Source organism: Macaca fascicularis, chromosome 5 (genome assembly GCF_037993035.2).
Source record: "Macaca fascicularis isolate 582-1 chromosome 5, T2T-MFA8v1.1".
NCBI classification, from domain to species: Eukaryota; Metazoa; Chordata; class Mammalia; order Primates; family Cercopithecidae; genus Macaca; species Macaca fascicularis.
Genome location: NC_088379.1, coordinates 3,035,001 through 3,050,666, shown reverse-complemented (window position 1 = coordinate 3,050,666; position 15,666 = coordinate 3,035,001). Strand labels below are relative to the sequence as shown.

The window sequence follows — 15,666 nt, the reverse complement described above, 5'->3', positions numbered from 1 at the left end:
CCACATGACAAACTACCAGGTTTCATCAACAAATAAATTACAGGAGAAAACTAAATATGGAGGGGGAAACTACCATAAAACTAGTCACACTGTATGGATAGCATGTGGATCCAGATTGAAATTGTTTAAAAAAAAAAAAAGAGACAATTCTGAAAATTTAAACACTGGCTGGATATTTGAAAGTATTAAGGAATTACTCATTTTCTGTGATAATGGTACTCATGTTTACCTTTTTTTTAAGTCTTTAAGATATACATATTGAACTATTTAACGGTTAAATGATATCTAGGACTGCGGGGATATGATGAAGCAAGATTGACTGTTGAAACTGGATGAGAAAAGGGGTTTATATTATTTTCTCTCTACATATGTGTATATGTGAAGAGGTAAACATGGAAGGAAAGAAAGGAAGGGCAGTCAATCTAAGTTTCAAGTAATAAATAAATACTTTATCTTTAAAAGCATTTCAGTATTTACTTTTCTTATTCAAGTCAAAGACTATAAGAAAGAACTAAAAACTAATAATCATGTAAAGAAACAGTTTTTATGGCAAAATCAGTAACACAAAACTGAACACCAAACAAAACCTTCTCAGTACATCAGATAACATCAAAAGAATTAAGGGGAAAAGGCCGGGCGCGGTGGCTCAAGCCTGTAATCCCAGCACTTTGGGAGGCCCAGACGGGCGGATCACGAGATCAGGAGATCGAGACCATCCTGGCTAACCCAGTGAAACCCCGTCTCTACTAAAAAATACAAAAAACTAGCCGGGCGAAGAGGCGGGCGCCTGTAGTCCCAGCTACTCGGGAGGCTGAGGCAGGAGAATGGCATGAACCCGGGAGGCGGAGCTTGCAGTGAGCCGAGATCTCGCCACTGCACTCCAGCCTGGGCCACAGAGTGAGACTCCATCTCAAAAAAAAAAAAAAAAAAAGAATTAAGGGGAAAAAATGATCAGCTTGTAGGAAGTATATTTTAGAAGGAAAACTATCTCACAATTCGGGGACTGGCTAGAGTTTAGACTCACATCACTCAGTGAGTATCCGAAACTTTAAAACCTAAAGACATCACAAGTAGTAAACTAACAAATCATACCAGCTTGTCCATACCATTGTAAACCACATCGAAACTCTGAAAAGCAGTTTTGATGCCAAAATCATCCACTTCCTTAAAAGACAACTTTACTATTCTAGTTTTCCCCACTGTCAAAGTCAAAGGGGTGTATTAAAATTTTAACGTAGGCCAGGCGCGGTGGCTCACGCCTGGAATCCCAGCACTTTGGGAGGCTGAGGCGGAGAGATCACAAGGTCAAGAGACTGAGACCATCCTGACCAACAGGGTGAAACCCCGTCTCTACTAAAAATACAAAAACTAGCTGGGAGTGGTGGCGCGCACCTGTAGTCCCAGATACTCAGGAGGCTGAGACAGAAGAATCTCTTGAACCCGGGAGGCGGAGGTTGCAGTGAGCGGAGATCGCACCTCTGCACTCCAGCCTGGCAACAGAGCAAGACTCCGCCTCAAACAAACATAAAAAAAGTTATCATCACTGGCCCTTGTCCATTTAAGACTCCAAAGTTTACAAATCAACTTTCATACAATTCATACCCTCTGCCTGAAATGCCCTCCTCTCTCTGGTGCCTGCTGAACTCCTACCCATCTACTCCAAGCTTGTTTTCAGTAGGTTCCTCTACTCATAGACACAGTCTACCTATCAGCATTCTATTTCCTATCCCCATTAATATCTCAATTTTTCACACAAAAAATCGTAACTTACTAGTAATGCATACAGCTATCAGCTATGTTTTTGGTCTTTGGAGATATGATCACTGCTTTCTGGATTCTAGGCATAAATTATGCTCAAACCAACAACAGTTTCAGGCGAACCAAAATATGTTTTTCAAGGTGGGTATGCATAAAGTGAATGCAAATTACCTCCCAACTATCTTGAGCCATTACAAGAACAAAGATAAAAGTCACTGTAATAGGGAAAGGCCCTCTGACATCTCCCAAAAACGAAAATAAAAGATTAAGAAAAAAAAAAAAGAGAAGGAGGGCAAAGGTGACCCACAGCCCCATCGCTGATAAAGTTCCAGGATTATCTCCGGAGCTTCCGTCGGCAGATACGGCTTTTCTCTTTTGGCAGAAGCCGTCGTTTTTAAATACGAGAGCCGACAGGCAGTACCCAAACAGGCGTCCGTACACAAACCTTGAAGCCACCAGCGCTGCGGACCGCGGAACCGGTCTCCCAAGCAGGATGCTGACCAGCCTCCGGCCAGGGTCCTCCTCCTCCGCCCCGACCCCTGCAGCCCACCAGCCGGCCAGGAACGACCGGCCAGGGAGAAGCCTCGTCCCCGGGGTCCTATCACGCTGACAGATCGGCGGCGCCCTCGCTCCCAGGCTCGGCCCAGGCCGACGGCCCCCGCGGGGACCCCTCCAAGACGCCCTCGGCGGCGAAGCGGCCTCCCCGCCCCCCGCGCTGCCAGGGCCGCTGCAGGCCTCGCTGTCCCCGCCCGCCGCGGCCCAGTTCGCCGCGCCCCAGCCGCCTCCTCAGCCCGAACCGGGCCCCCGCCGCCCCCGCTCCCGCTCGCGAACCTCACCTCAGAAGCGAATCGTGGGCAGCACGCGGGATTCCGGGGTGCCACTGCGGCCACCGCCCGTCGGCTCCGACTCCGGCTCCGCCCCCGTCCCCTGGCCCACAGCCGCGGCCCGCCCGGCCTCTCCGCCCCTCAGCCCCTCCGCTCGCCCCCACCTCCCGAGCTGGGTGCGGCCTGCAGCGCTGCAACCCAACAACGCGCCGCCCCATAGGCCGAGCCGCGCGGCACTGCAGAGCAACGTGCCCTGCGATTGGCGGGGCCCATGAGGGGCGGGTCCCCTGCGGGCGGGGCGATTGGACCCGCCAGACCCGCCTCGGGGCGACCCCGCCTGAGCCTGCGGAGGCCGGGGACGAGCACGGAGTGCACTAGGCCAGCAGCTTTGGGCGCCACGTCATGGCTTCACGATGGCTCGGTCGGCTGCGGCCAGCCCCAGCCGAGTCCGCTGGACACGGTTTCATTGTGATTGACCTCGGCCGGACGGGCTGTCGGAGTCCAGGAACCCTGCCCCCCGCTGCCCACCCCGCGCACTCCCCCAGCAGACGGGCCCTGCCCCGCGTGGCCCCGCCTTGTGCGGCCCCCAGGCCGAGTTTTGGGGCCCGGGTGGGGTCGAGGCAGTAGGGCCTGTGGGCCCCGATAAGGCTCCACAGAGGACAACTGCCTGGCACCCGGGCCCGGCCTGTGGGTGCTGAGGGGACGAGCGAGCACCAGCACCTCCGCACAACCAGGGAGTGAGCCTGCAGGGCTTTGGCGGGACCAGCCTCACACCAGCACCTTCCCACACACTGTCCCTCCTGCTGGCGCATCTGACACCCAAAAACACCAGCAAGACAAATGGGCACGGCTGCTTGTCCTCTTGACACCCATAGAAAGCTGAGGTCCAGAGCTGGGCAGTGGCAGAAGAGTGTGGAATCCAGACCTCCCTGCCGAGCAGGAGCCTCTGTGACATTGCCCCACAAGGGTCAGGGATACCATCTGGATGGGAGTCAGCGACCCTTGTTCTAACCATTTCTTTTGGACGTTGGCTTTTCCAAGATGACTTTTCTGACAAGATCACAATTCTGTCTCATTCACTTCTGCTTCCCATCGTTAATCACTAGGGAAACACAAATCAAAACCATTGTGGGATACCACTTAACATTCATTAGGATGGCAGTTGAGGAAGCAGAGAGCCAAGTTGGGCGCAGTGGCTTCAGCCTAAAATCCCAGCACTTAGGGAGGCAGACAGGAGGATAGCCTGAGCCCAGGAGTTGACAGACTTGACTATGTTACCTGGGGGTCCTTGCTCCCAGAGGTCCCAAGATGGTGGTGGACCACTTCCAAGATGGTGGTGTGTCCGGAATTGGTGGGTTCTTGGTCTCGCTGACTTCAAGAATGAAGCCACGGACGCTAGCAGTGAGTGTCACGGTTCTTAAAGATGGTGTGTCCGGTGTCTGTTCCTTCAGATGTTCAGATGTGTCCGCAGTTTCTTCCTTCTAGTGGGTTCGTAGTCTCACTGACTTCAGGAGTGAAGCTGCAGACCTTTGCAGTGAGTGTCACAGCTCTTAAAGGTGGCACGTCTGGAGTTGTCCGTTCCTTCTGGTGGGTTCCTGGTCTCGCTGGCTTTAGGAGTGAAGCTGCAGACCTTCGCAGTATTATAGCTCATAAAGGTGGCATGGACACAAAGAGTGAGCAGCAGCAAGATTTAGTGCAAAGGGCAAAAGAACAAAGCTTCCACAACATGGAAGGGGACCTGAGGGGGGGTTGCCACTGCTGGCCCGGGCATCCTGCTTTTATTCCCTTATCTGACCCCACCCACATCCTGCTGATTGCTCCATTTTACAGAGAGCTGATCAGTCTATTTTACAGAGAGCTGATTGGTGCATTTTACAGAGCGCTGTTGGTCCGTTTTACAGAGAGTTGATTGGTCCATTTTGACAGAGTGCTGATTGGTGCGTTTACAATCCCTGAGCTAGACACGGAGTGCTGATTGGTGTGATTACAGTCCTTTAGCTAGACACAGAGTGCTAGACAGAAAGGCTCTCCAAGTCCCCACTAGGTTAGCTAGACAGAGTACTGATTGGTGTATTTACAAACCTTGAGCTAGACACAGAGTACTGATTGATGTATTTACAAACCCTGAGCTAGACACAGAGTGCTGATTGGTGCGTTTGCAATCCTTTGGCTAGACACAGAGAGCTAGACAGAAAAGTTCTCCAAGTACCCCCCCAGGTTAGCTAGTTACAGAGTACTGATTGGTGTATTTACAAACCTTGAGCTAGACACAGGGTGCTGATTGGTGTATTTACAATCCCTGAGCTAGACATAAAGGTTCTCCAAGTCCCCACTAGACTCAGGAGCCCAGCTGGCTTCACCTAGTGGATCCTGCACCTGGGCTGCAGGTGGAGCTGCCCACCAGTCCCGTGCCGTGTGCCCGCACTTCTCAGCCCTTGGGAGGTTGATGGGACCGGGCCCGTGGCACAGGGGGCGGCATTCGTTGGGGAGGCTCCGGCCGCATAGGAGCCCACGGTGGGGATGGGGAGGCCTGGGCATGGCGGGCTGCAGGTCCCGAGCCCTGACCTGCGGGGAGGCAGCTGAGGCCCTGCAAGAATTCGAGCACAGTGCCAGTGGGCTGGCACTGCTGGGGGGTGTGGCACACCCTCTGCAGCTGCTGGCCTGGGTGCTAAACCCCTCACTGCCTGGGGCCGGCAGCACTGGCCAGTCGCTCCAAGTGCAGGGCCCACCGGGCCCACCGAGCCCTCGTCCACCCAGAACTCACGCTGGCCTACACCATGCACAACCCCAGTTCCTGGCTGCACCTCTCCCTCCACACCTCCCTGCAAGCAGAGGGAGCCGGCTCCGGCCTTGGCCAGCCCAGAGAGGGGCTCCCACAGTGCCATGGTGGGCTGAAGGGCTCCTCAAGTGCCACCAGAGTGGATGCCAAGGCCAAGGAGGTGCCGAGAGCAAGGGCTTTAGCATGTTGTCACCTCTCAGTGGCAAGCCTCATGTTCTCTGACCTGGGGTTCTTGGCCTCACAGATTCCAAGGAATGGAATCTTGGGCCATGTGGTGAGTGTTATCACTCTATTAGAAGCCATGGGTCACAGAAGAGAACCGTGAACCCAATGACTAGTGTTCAGCTCGATTAGGAAGAACCCAGGCACTTAGCCATGCAGGAACAATGGCAAACCTTTAGCCCGATTGGGAGTGGCAAGGGGTGCCTTGCTGGATCAGGAGCACAGCGGACACCCTGCTGGATCCAGAGGGATGGAAGTCAGCGGTGGGTCTGCAATGGCGGCAAACAGCAGTGGTGGACGGCGAGCGAAAGCTCAGCTCAAGCCGTAACAAAACACGGACCAGAAGAGTGCAGTTGCAAGATTTAATAGAGTGAAATAGAGTGAAGACAGACCTCCCATATAAGGGGAGGGGACCCAAAGAGGGTTGCCATTGCTGGCTCGAATGCCTGGGTTTATATCCTGATCCTTGTCCCTCCCGCTGTGCTCTCAGGCAATAGATGATTGGCTATTTACCTCCTGTTTTTGCCTAATTAGCATTTTAGTGAGCTCTCTGATTGGTAGGGTGTGGGCTAAGTTGCAAGCCCTGTGTTTAATGGTGGATGTGGTCACCTTCCCAGCTAGGCTTAGGGATTCTTAGTTGGCCTAGGAAATCCAGCTAGTCCTGTCTCTCAGTCCCCCTTCTCGACAGGAAAACTCAAGTGCTGTTGGGGAGGTTGGCCAACGACCGTTCTAACTGCTTCCTGCTGAATTGGGGTGTAGTAGGGATTGTGCAGTTGAGATTTCCTCTGGAGGGGTGCCTTCGATCTCATTAACATCGGAGCACTGGCTAGTAGGCTGGTCCAGGGGTCCGCGGTAGATCTTAGTCATGGACTGCATCTGGGTCTCCATTTGAGGAACTATTTGTAGTTCTACAGCTTCAATTCCGGAAGAGACAAATTTAACAAGGAGGTTAAAGATACAGGGATTTAAATGTATGGCCTGCAGTGCAGGGGATTATTTCTTTGGTACACTTTACAGGCCCCCACTATCTGCTTGATACTTTTGAAAAGGCCTGGTCCAGTAAATGATTTGGCCATCTGAAGGGTGCTATCAATGCCTAAGTCAAAGTTTTGGTGAAGGGTTTTAAGTAATTTCCATTGGTTAGCTGCAGGCAAAGTATTTTTCCTTCTTCGATGGCTAGCCATCCTGAGGGGAGGAAACTATGTCCTCATGAGGTTCCCTATTCTATTTCTTTGTCTGAGTACTGGGGCTTGGGTTAGGGCCTTCTTTAGGGCCCAGAAAGCCGCTTCTGCTTCAGGTGTCCATGTTATTAAATGGGTATTGGCTTTCTAAGTTTCCTTAATTAGCGTATATAATGGTCTGGCTATTTCACCATACCTGGGAATCCATATTCAGCAGAAACCTGTTATGCCAAGGAACCTTAGTTGCTTTAGGGTTTTGGGATGAGGATAAGCCATATAGGCTGGATATGTTCCTCACTGAGGGCCGTGGTGCCTTTGGATAATTTTAGCCCTAAGTATTTAACTTGCTGTGAGCAGAGCTGAGCCTTTGGTTTGGAAACCTTGTAGCCACAGGTAGTGAGGAAATTTAAGAGTGCCTGGGTGGCTTGATGGCACAAGGTTTCTGAACAGGTAGCTAAAAGTAAATCATCCACGTACCGAAGGACAAGAGTGTTCAGGTATGAGAACTGGCTCAAGTCTTGGGCTAATGCCTGGCCAAATAGATGGGGGCTATCCCTGAACCCTTGGAATAAAACAGTCCAGGTGAGTTGAGACACTGGGTATGAAGGATCTTCAAAGGCAAACAAGAATTGAGAGTCAGGATGTACAGGGATGCAGAAAAAGGCATCCTTAAGGTCCAGGACTGGAAACCACTCTGCTTCCTCTGGTATTTGGGAAAGCAGAGTATAAAGGTTAGGTACAGCTGGGTATAGAGGAACAGCCTCATAGATAATCCTGAGATCTTACACTAACCTCTACTGTCTGTTGGGTTTCTGTACTCCTAAAATTGGAGTATTGCAGGGGCTACTGCATGGTTTTACTAGGCCTTGGGCTTTTAGATCCTTAACAATCCTTTGGAGTCCTTGTTGGGCCTCGGGTCTGAGGGGGTACTGTCTTTGGTAGGGAAAGGAGGCGGAATCCTTTAGTTTAACTTGAGCAGGAAGGGCAATTTTTGCTCATCCATATTGTCCTTCTGTTGCCCAGACTTCAGGATTAATTCCTTCCTCAAGCAGGGGACAACAAATGGGTGTTCCTTCTCCTATGTTCAGGTGTATAATGGCCCCTTCTTTTGCCAGAATGTCTCTCCCTAACAAGGGAGTGGGGCTTTTAGGCGTAATTAGAAAAGCACGTGAAAAGAGTAAAGTTCCCCAGTCACAACTTAATGGCTGGGAGAAGTATCTAGTGACTGGCTGTCCTAGGATCCCTCAGATAGTGACAGATCTGGAGGACAGTTGTCCGGGACAGGAGAGTAAGACTGAGAAGGCCACGCCAGTGTCCAGCAGATGGTTAACCTCCTGGCCCTCAATGCTCAAGCATACCCGGGGCTCTGTGAGGGTGATGGCATGGGCTGACGCTTGCCCCAGGCACCCTCAGTCCTGCTGCTGGATCATCTGGTTAGTGGCTTCTGACTCAGGGGACCTTCATCCCCCGGGGCAGTGGGCCTTCCAGTGATTCCCTTGACATAAGGGGCATGGATGAGGGGGCGGCTTACTTCTACTTGGACAATCTTTTTTAAAGTGTCCTTGTAGATCGCACTAGAAGCAAGCCCTATTAGGCATTCGATTTGCCCAGCTTTTCCCTTTTCCAGAGCCTCCAAAGTCCGCTTGCCTGAGGGCCATGACTGAAGCTGTGGCCTTTTTTTAGTTTCGTTCGTCCTGTTCCGCCTGCTTCTCCTGATCTCTATTATAAAAAACTGAGGTTGCCAAGTTCAATAGGGTTTTTTCTAAGTTTTTCTCTGGGCCTAAGGTGGACTTTTGAAGTTTTTTCTAATGTGTGCAGCTGACTGGCCTTCAATAGAGTCAGGTGACAGGGAGGTATGCTTCCTCAATGCCTCCCTTAGTCTCTCCAGAAAGGCAGTAGGATTTTCTTCCTTTCCCTGTGTTATAGTGGACATCACTGAATAATTCATAGGCTCCTTCCTAGTTTTCCTTAGTCCTCCTAGCACGCAGGTTACACATGTCTGCGGCACCAATCTCCATGTTCTGATTCTATGTCCCAGTGAGGGTCTACACTGGGCACCGCCTGCTGGCCTGTGGCAAATCGTTCTCTTTCCTCTGTTGTCATCCTATCATTGACCTGACTGAGATACCAGAGATCACCAAACTCTCAGGCTGCCGTTATGGTAGCACTTCTCTCATTTGGGGTTAGTGTCTGATTTAGCAGTAACTATATCTCTCCATGTCAGATCAAAGGATTGTCCTAACCCTTGTAAGACATCAATATAGCCATCAGGGTTATCTGAGAATTTAGCTAGGTCTACTTTAATTTGCTTTAAGTCTGAGAGAGAAAAAGCTACATGCACTCTGGCTGAGGCGAATTCTCCTCCTCCCACTGCTTGGAGAGGGCATAATCGGGGAATACTGGCACTCTTTGGTTCATTGTCTACCCCTTTGTCTATCTCCTTTTGGACCGTTTGGGTTGAAGGGGGGTCCTTATTAGTTGGGGAAGGAGTCGGGGGATGCTGAGGTAGGGAGGTAGACTCTGAGGGCTTCCTGTAGGGCATAAATCACACTTTTTACATAATTGCGAGTTGTCTCTTAATGAAAAAGTTTGTACATATGGCACTTCACTCCATTTGCCTTCTTTTCTACAAAAGAGGTCTAGCTGTAAGATGGTGTTATAATTTATACTTCCCTCAGGAGGCCAGGTTTCTCCCCCTTGAAGAGGATATCGTGGCCAGGCGGTACTGCAGAAGAATATGTCATTTCTTTCTTAGCATCTGAAGGTCAAATTGATCCTAATCCTCCAGAATACATCTGAGGGGCGTTTTTGCCTTGCGGGGGAAACGTTTCCCATCTGAAAATAGAACATAGGGACTCCAGCACCCCTAGTCATTTTCCGATAAGCATTAGTCCTAGAGTGTCCTCTAAGAGCCTAATGCTTATTCCTTTCCAGGGTGCATAACCACCCATGGAGCTCTGCTTATCGGATTAGTTACACTCACCGATGTAGCAGTCCTGCACCTGTTTTCCCGCCTCTTTTGACCACAAAGAAAGGGATCTGGGCTGCTGGATTCTAGTGGTCCTTTACCAGCGTGCCCAATGTTGCCTGTGCGCTCAGGGGTGAGTCCTAGAGCTGGCCTGGGCTCCTGAGAATTTCATAACAACCCATCTGCCCCATCAAAATGCATTCCTATAAACAACAGTTCTTATGCAAATTCATTTCAGAGAGGGTGTAGCTAACCTTCTGAGTCAGGATTGAGATAGTCTTTTGATTCTGTACTTTAAGGCTAGGCTGAGTGCAAACAGCTCGCACGTTTGAGGAGACCAATTACTAGGCAATTTTTAAACTCTGCTTCCACAGGAGTCTCCATATCAATTACTGAATACCCACTGGGTTTTTTTCTCAATCATCTGGGAGGAACCGTCTATCATCCTGTCCTGAAGGGAGTTCCTCCTAGGTCTGGTCAGACCTTGTATGGTAATTAAGATTTAAATCCCCTGTTAGGAAATCTGCTTGGTTAAGGATTTTTGATAGGAAAGCTCCGGGTTGTCAGTGGCCTCAGTGTTTTCAGGCTACGCCCTTGTTTACACTGACAACAAGGTAGTGTTGGAGTGTTATAGGGTCACAGAGAAGACCTACAATAATTAGTTACAGATTTTAAATTTACCCTGGTTTTTAAAGGAATAGGGCACACTTTTTTATGATTTCTTTTTCTTTTTCTCTTTGACTCCCTCTTTGTCTCTCCCTCCGTCTCTCTCTCTCTCCCTCCGTCTCTCTCTCTCCCTCCGTCTCTCTCTCTCTCCCTCCGTCTCTCTCTCCCTCCGTCTCTCTCTCTCCCTCCGTCTCTCTCTCCCTCCGTCTCTCTCTCTCCCTCCGTCTCTCTCTCTCCCTCCGTCTCTCTCTCTCTCCATCTCTCTCTCTCTCCCTCCGTCACTCTCTCTCTCCCTCCGTCTCTCTCTCCCTCCGTCTCTCTCTCTCCCTCCGTCTCTCTCTCTCTCCCTCCGTCTCTCTCTCTCTCCCTCCGTCTCTCTCTCTCTCCCTCCGTCTCTCTCTCTCCCTCCATCTCTCTCTCTCCCTCCGTCTCTCTCTCTCCCTCCGTCTCTCTCTCTCCCTCCGTCTCTCTCTCTCTCCCTCCGTCTCTCTCTCTCTCCCTCCATCTCTCTCTCTCTCCCTCCGTCTCTCTCTCTCCCTCCGTCTCTCTCTCTCTCCCTCCGTCTCTCTCTCTCCCTCCGTCTCTCTCTCTCCCTCCGTCTCTCTCTCTCCCTCCATCTCTCTCTCTCCCTCCGTCTCTCTCTCTCCCTCCGTCTCTCTCTCTCTCCCTCCGTCTCTCTCTCTCCGTCTCTCTCTCTCCCTCCGTCTCTCTCTCTCTCCCTCCGTCTCTCTCTCTCCGTCTCTCTCTCTCCCTCCGTCTCTCTCTCTCTCCCTCCGTCTCTCTCTCCCTCCGTCTCTCTCTCTCCCTCCGTCTCTCTCTCTCTCCATCTCTCTCTCTCTCCCTCCGTCTCTCTCTCTCTCCATCTCTCTCTCCCTCCGTCTCTCTCTCTCCCTCCGTCTCTCTCTCTCTCCCTCCGTCTCTCTCTCTCTCCCTCCGTCTCTCTCTCTCTCCCTCCGTCTCTCTCTCTCCCTCCGTCTCTCTCTCTCCATCTCTCTCTCTCCCTCCGTCTCTCTCTCTCCCTCCGTCTCTCTCTCTCCCTCCGTCTCTCTCTCTCTCCATCTCTCTCTCTCTCCCTCCGTCTCTCTCTCTCTCCCTCCGTCTCTCTCTCTCCCTCCGTCTCTCTCTCTCTCCCTCCGTCTCTCTCTCCCTCCGTCTCTCTCTCTCCATCTCTCTCTCTCTCCCTCCGTCACTCTCTCTCTCCCTCCGTCTCTCTCTCCCTCCGTCTCTCTCTCTCCCTCCGTCACTCTCTCTCTCCCTCCGTCTCTCTCTCCCTCCGTCTCTCTCTCTCTCCATCTCTCTCTCTCTCCCTCCGTCACTCTCTCTCTCCCTCCGTCTCTCTCTCTCTCCCTCCGTCTCTCTCTCTCCGTCTCTCTCTCTCCCTCCGTCACTCTCTCTCTCCCTCCGTCTCTCTCTCCCTCCGTCTCTCTCTCTCCCTCCGTCACTCTCTCTCTCCCTCCGTCTCTCTCTCCCTCCGTCTCTCTCTCTCCCTCCGTCTCTCTCTCTCCCTCCGTCTCTCTCTCTCTCCATCTCTCTCTCTCTCCCTCCGTCTCTCTCTCTCCCTCCGTCTCTCTCTCTCTCCCTCCGTCTCTCTCTCTCTCCCTCCGTCTCTCTCTCTCTCCCTCCGTCTCTCTCTCCCTCCGTCTCTCTCTCTCCATCTCTCTCTCTCTCCCTCCGTCTCTCTCTCTCTCCCTCCGTCTCTCTCTCCCTCCGTCTCTCTCTCTCCCTCCGTCTCTCTCTCTCTCCCTCCGTCTCTCTCTCTCCGTCTCTCTCTCCCCTCCGTCTCTCTCTCTCTCCCTCCGTCTCTCTCTCTCCGTCTCTCTCTCTCCCTCCGTCTCTCTCTCTCCGTCTCTCTCTCTCCCTCCGTCTCTCTCTCTCCCTCCGTCTCTCTCTCTCTCCCTCCGTCTCTCTCTCTCCGTCTCTCTCTCTCCCTCCGTCTCTCTCTCTCTCCCTCCGTCTCTCTCTCTCCCTCCGTCTCTCTCTCTCTCCCTCCGTCTCTCTCTCTCTCCCTCCGTCTCTCTCTCTCTCCCTCCGTCTCTCTCTCTCTCCCTCCGTCTCTCTCTCTCCCTCCGTCTCTCTCTCTCCCTCCGTCTCTCTCTCTCTCCCTCCGTCTCTCTCTCTCTCCCTCCGTCTCTCTCTCTCTCCCTCCGTCTCTCTCTCTCCGTCTCTCTCTCTCCCTCCGTCTCTCTCTCTCTCCCTCCGTCTCTCTCTCTCCCTCCGTCTCTCTCTCTCCCTCCATCTCTCTCTCTCTCCCTCCGTCTCTCTCTCTCCCTCCGTCTCTCTCTCTCCCTCCGTCTCTCTCTCTCTCCCTCCGTCTCTCTCTCTCCCTCCGTCTCTCTCTCTCTCCCTCCGTCTCTCTCTCTCCCTCCGTCTCTCTCTCCCTCCGTCTCTCTCTCCCTCCGTCTCTCTCTCTCTCCATCTCTCTCTCTCTCCCTCCGTCTCTCTCTCTCCCTCCGTCTCTCTCTCTCTCCCTCCGTCTCTCTCTCTCTCCCTCCGTCTCTCTCTCTCCGTCTCTCTCTCTCCCTCCGTCTCTCTCTCTCTCCCTCCGTCTCTCTCTCTCCCTCCGTCTCTCTCTCTCTCCCTCCGTCTCTCTCTCTCCCTCTGTCTCTCTCTCTCCCTCCATCTCTCTCTCTCTCCCTCCGTCACTCTCTCTCTCCCTCCGTCTCTCTCTCTCTCCCTCCGTCTCTCTCTCTCTCCCTCCGTCTCTCTCTCTCCGTCTCTCTCTCTCCCTCCGTCTCTCTCTCTCTCCCTCCGTCTCTCTCTCTCTCTCTGTCTCTCTCTCTCCCTCCATCTCTCTCTCTCTCCCTCCGTCTCTCTCTCTCTCCCTCCGTCTCTCTCTCCCTCCGTCTCTCTCTCTCTCTCCATCTCTCTCTCTCTCCCTCCGTCTCTCTCTCTCCCTCCGTCTCTCTCTCTCTCCCTCCGTCTCTCTCTCTCCGTCTCTCTCTCTCCCTCCGTCTCTCTCTCTCTCCCTCCGTCTCTCTCTCTCTCCCTCCGTCTCTCTCTCTCTCCATCTCTCTCTCTCTCCCTCCGTCTCTCTCTCTCCCTCCGTCTCTCTCTCTCTCCCTCCGTCTCTCTCTCTCTCCCTCCGTCTCTCTCTCTCTCCCTCCGTCTCTCTCTCCCTCCGTCTCTCTCTCTCTCCCTCCGTCTCTCTCTCCCTCCGTCTCTCTCTCTCCCTCCGTCTCTCTCTCTCTCCCTCCGTCTCTCTCTCTCCGTCTCTCTCTCCCCCTCCGTCTCTCTCTCTCTCCCTCCGTCTCTCTCTCTCCGTCTCTCTCTCTCCCTCCGTCTCTCTCTCTCCGTCTCTCTCTCTCCCTCCGTCTCTCTCTCTCCCTCCGTCTCTCTCTCTCTCCCTCCGTCTCTCTCTCTCCGTCTCTCTCTCTCCCTCCGTCTCTCTCTCTCTCCCTCCGTCTCTCTCTCTCCCTCCGTCTCTCTCTCTCTCCCTCCGTCTCTCTCTCTCTCCCTCCGTCTCTCTCTCTCTCCCTCCGTCTCTCTCTCTCTCCCTCCGTCTCTCTCTCTCCCTCCGTCTCTCTCTCTCCCTCCGTCTCTCTCTCTCCCTCCGTCTCTCTCTCTCTCCCTCCGTCTCTCTCTCTCTCCCTCCGTCTCTCTCTCTCTCCCTCCGTCTCTCTCTCTCCGTCTCTCTCTCTCCCTCCGTCTCTCTCTCTCTCCCTCCGTCTCTCTCTCTCCCTCCGTCTCTCTCTCTCCCTCCATCTCTCTCTCTCTCCCTCCGTCTCTCTCTCTCCCTCCGTCTCTCTCTCTCCCTCCGTCTCTCTCTCTCTCCCTCCGTCTCTCTCTCTCCCTCCGTCTCTCTCTCTCTCCCTCCGTCTCTCTCTCTCCCTCCGTCTCTCTCTCCCTCCGTCTCTCTCTCCCTCCGTCTCTCTCTCTCTCCATCTCTCTCTCTCTCCCTCCGTCTCTCTCTCTCCCTCCGTCTCTCTCTCTCTCCCTCCGTCTCTCTCTCTCTCCCTCCGTCTCTCTCTCTCCGTCTCTCTCTCTCCCTCCGTCTCTCTCTCTCTCCCTCCGTCTCTCTCTCTCCCTCCGTCTCTCTCTCTCTCCCTCCGTCTCTCTCTCTCCCTCTGTCTCTCTCTCTCCCTCCATCTCTCTCTCTCTCCCTCCGTCACTCTCTCTCTCCCTCCGTCTCTCTCTCTCTCCCTCCGTCTCTCTCTCTCTCCCTCCGTCTCTCTCTCTCCGTCTCTCTCTCTCCCTCCGTCTCTCTCTCTCTCCCTCCGTCTCTCTCTCTCCCTCTGTCTCTCTCTCTCCCTCCATCTCTCTCTCTCTCCCTCCGTCTCTCTCTCTCTCCCTCCGTCTCTCTCTCCCTCCGTCTCTCTCTCTCTCTCCATCTCTCTCTCTCTCCCTCCGTCTCTCTCTCTCCCTCCGTCTCTCTCTCTCTCCCTCCGTCTCTCTCTCTCCGTCTCTCTCTCTCCCTCCGTCTCTCTCTCTCTCCCTCCGTCTCTCTCTCTCTCCCTCCGTCTCTCTCTCTCTCCCTCCGTCTCTCTCTCTCCCTCTGTCTCTCTCTCTCCCTCCATCTCTCTCTCTCTCCCTCCGTCTCTCTCTCTCTCCCTCCGTCTCTCTCTCTCTCCCTCCGTCTCTCTCTCTCCCTCTGTCTCTCTCTCTCCCTCCATCTCTCTCTCTCTCCCTCCGTCTCTCTCTCTCCCTCCGTCTCTCTCTCTCCCTCCATCTCTCTCTCTCTCCCTCCGTCTCTCTCTCTCTCCCTCCGTCTCTCTCTCTCTCCCTCCGTCTCTCTCTCTCCGTCTCTCTCTCTCCCTCCGTCTCTCTCTCTCTCCCTCCGTCTCTCTCTCTCTCCCTCCGTCTCTCTCTCTCTCCCTCCGTCTCTCTCTCTCTCCCTCCGTCTCTCTCTCTCCCTCCGTCTCTCTCTCTCTCCCTCCGTCTCTCTCTCTCCGTCTCTCTCTCCCCCTCCGTCTCTCTCTCTCTCCCTCCGTCTCTCTCTCTCCGTCTCTCTCTCTCCCTCCGTCTCTCTCTCTCCGTCTCTCTCTCTCCCTCCGTCTCTCTCTCTCCCTCCGTCTCTCTCTCTCTCCCTCCGTCTCTCTCTCTCCGTCTCTCTCTCCCTCCGTCTCTCTCTCTCTCCCTCCGTCTCTCTCTCTCCCTCCGTCTCTCTCTCTCTCCCTCCGTCTCTCTCTCTCTCCCTCCGTCTCTCTCTCTCTCCCTCCGTCTCTCTCTCTCTCCCTCCGTCTCTCTCTCTCCCTCCGTCTCTCTCTCTCCCTCCGTCTCTCTCTCTCCCTCCGTCTCTCTCTCTCTCCCTCCGTCTCTCTCTCTCTCCCT

General features: G+C 53.5%; 1 protein-coding gene and 1 long non-coding RNA gene across 24 annotated transcripts in view; one reads left to right on the top strand and one right to left on the bottom strand.

Moving 5' to 3' along the window:
* Positions 1 to 4,336, bottom strand: part of ADD1 (adducin 1) — a 96,495-nt gene extending 92,159 nt beyond the window's left edge. For 10 of the 23 annotated variants that reach the window (XM_005554336.5, XM_005554331.5, XM_005554337.5 and 7 more), the window contains exon 1: positions 2,595 to 2,743. The gene's annotated coding sequence lies outside the window, so the exon portion shown is untranslated. Of the gene's footprint in view, positions 1 to 2,203; positions 2,515 to 2,594; positions 2,744 to 3,860 lie in introns of those variants that run through there. The other 13 variants (XM_074039256.1, XM_074039268.1, XM_074039257.1 and 10 more) reach the window with 2 other exon arrangements.
* LOC141410274 (uncharacterized) overlaps positions 2,896 to 15,666 on the top strand; it is a 26,985-nt gene continuing 14,214 nt past the window's right edge. The window contains exon 1 of the long non-coding RNA XR_012434580.1: positions 2,896 to 4,116. This is a non-coding gene — a long non-coding RNA (uncharacterized lncRNA). The remainder of the gene's footprint in view (positions 4,117 to 15,666) is intronic.